Below are 2,264 nucleotides of genomic sequence, written 5' to 3'. Positions count from 1 at the left end.
ATGAGAACAAGAGGAGACGTCATTCTCCTCTCCTCTCCGCCTCTCTTCCGTTGCCCTTCTCCATTCCTTCTCTGTCGGCAACAGCAACTGCTCTTCCTCTCCTCTGCAGCGCTGCCGCTCTGGTGAACAGCAGATCCGCCTGGCAAGCCACCAAGAACAAACAACTCCAAACAGCAGCAGCCGGTGATAACAACCAGCAGCAACCACGACAGCAGCAGACGATGAACCACCAACAGTTGCTCGGTACAAACAAAAACAAACAATAGCGATACCAAACGCTGCTCCGACCAGTATGTCCTCCTTTTACCTATTTGATATCTATTAAATTCTTTAATTTATTTAGAACAAACTCTTAGATTTGAAGTGTGATTGTTGTTTGCTTATACTGTGTGAATGTTTTCAATTCAAATTTTAGCTTGCTACTGTCTTTGTCATTTTCTCCTTTTCAACTATTAATATTTCAGCTACGGTAATATCTTACAAATTGATTTTTATGTTTTTGATGTTTTAAGGTTATTGAAAAAAGTTCATTTTTCAGCTATTCATGCTGACTACATGCCTAATTATTTTAAATATGGATATGCTTCCTTTGATGTTAGTAATGTATAATATACTTTTCATCTCTATGCATTTTATTTTTCATGTGTTTAGACACATGTTACTAAAGTAACTATTGCTTCTTTGTCTCCTATATTATGAGATTTTGAGATCTCTTGAAAGGTTTGTTATTTTTTTACTTCCATCTGGCCATCTCACTGGCTCAATCCATGATGATGGGGGCTTCATATTTCGACCTTTACCTTATAATAGCCTCATAAATAGACTTGTATGACAATGACATTCTTATTTCCTATGACTTCTTCTAAACAATAATTTCATGTAGGTTAAGAATTGATTCTGAAAGTTGCCAACAGTTTAACAAATACCAATTTATAAAATTGTTGTGGGGAACTGCATTAGGTGAATTGGTATTAGCTCATAACAGAACAATCAAATGAATAACATATTAGATTATTTTTACTTGCTTTTAGTTTACACTTGTTGCAATGAATTTACACGTGAATAACTGTGGATTATGAGCTCTCATGTCAATTTGTGAGAAATAATAGCAAAGTAATCAATATTTGTGACATTAGATTTCAGTCATCTTATTTGTTCTAATTTATTTCTAGCATTTTACATCCTTGCATTAATGTATCACTCATTCATTATCACAACATTTCATATCATATCATATATTTTATATGTGTTTAAGATTGTGTAGGCAGCTAGAATCACATCTATTAACGTCCGTGTAAAGGACTATGTTTGTGTTGTTACTCAGAAGAAATCCCCTGTAAATGTCTATATTTGGTGCAAATTGTAAATTATTGTGTTTTTGTTCTGTTTGAGAGGGTTGTAGGTCTGTAAACAAAAGTGAGAGGTTTAGGGAATCTCTAGTGTTCTAGAGTTCCAAATTTTGCGATTAGTGATAAGGTTTTAGGTATTCCAGTGAAATTATCTTGAATTAAGTAGAATAGATAGAGGACTCATAAAATGATAGAAACTTATATGTTTGATTTTGTTCTTGTTGTTACTCAGAGAGATGTCTCTGTAAAAATTAATTTTTTGTGCAACTTATAAATCATCAGTGGTTTTATTCAGTCAAGTAACTTGAACCTCGGTGTAAGGAAAAGTGAGAGATTCAGGGAACCTTTAATTTTCTAGAGCTCGTGATTTGCAATCAAAAGACTTGTTCAAGTGAATTGGCCTTGACTAAAGAACAGATGTGGAGGATTCATGAAACCAACCCAATCTAATCTGAAGTTAAAGCTTAGTTGATCAATAGTATAGTTATATTTTTCACCCGATATAGGTTACTCATATATCAAAAGTTGGGAGAATTGTGAGAAAATGACACCATTGTTTTGAATATATTGATTAGATAGTATTGTAGTTTTGTTCTGATATATCCTTTTTATTTTGACTTAATGTTCCTAAAAGTAAACCCGTAATTTGAAGTTGTGTATTTTGGCTGAGCAGGCAAGCTATTGGATAAGACCAGTGTATCTCATTTGTTCCCAATTACCAAGTATCTTTGAACTATTGGCTATTGCATAACAGGTTTGCACTCTTTTATGGACGGGAAAAAACTACCAAGCTGTCATCAAGCATACTATCAAGCTGCCGGTATATAAAAGAAGAGAAGAGTATACGGATCTGAAGCAAAAACATACTACATGAAGCAAATATTCCTCTTAAGAATAGTTGATATATTTCTTTTC

At 33.7% G+C, this 2,264-nt stretch overlaps 1 pseudogene; it reads left to right on the top strand.

Moving 5' to 3' along the window:
* Nucleotides 1-2,264, top strand: LOC107010814 (annotated as a pseudogene).

This window comes from Solanum pennellii, chromosome 2 (assembly GCF_001406875.1).
Source record: "Solanum pennellii chromosome 2, SPENNV200".
Lineage (NCBI taxonomy): Eukaryota > Viridiplantae > Streptophyta > Magnoliopsida > Solanales > Solanaceae > Solanum > Solanum pennellii.
Note: the sequence above shows the minus strand (reverse complement) of the source record. Positions and strands in the feature narration are given on the sequence as shown.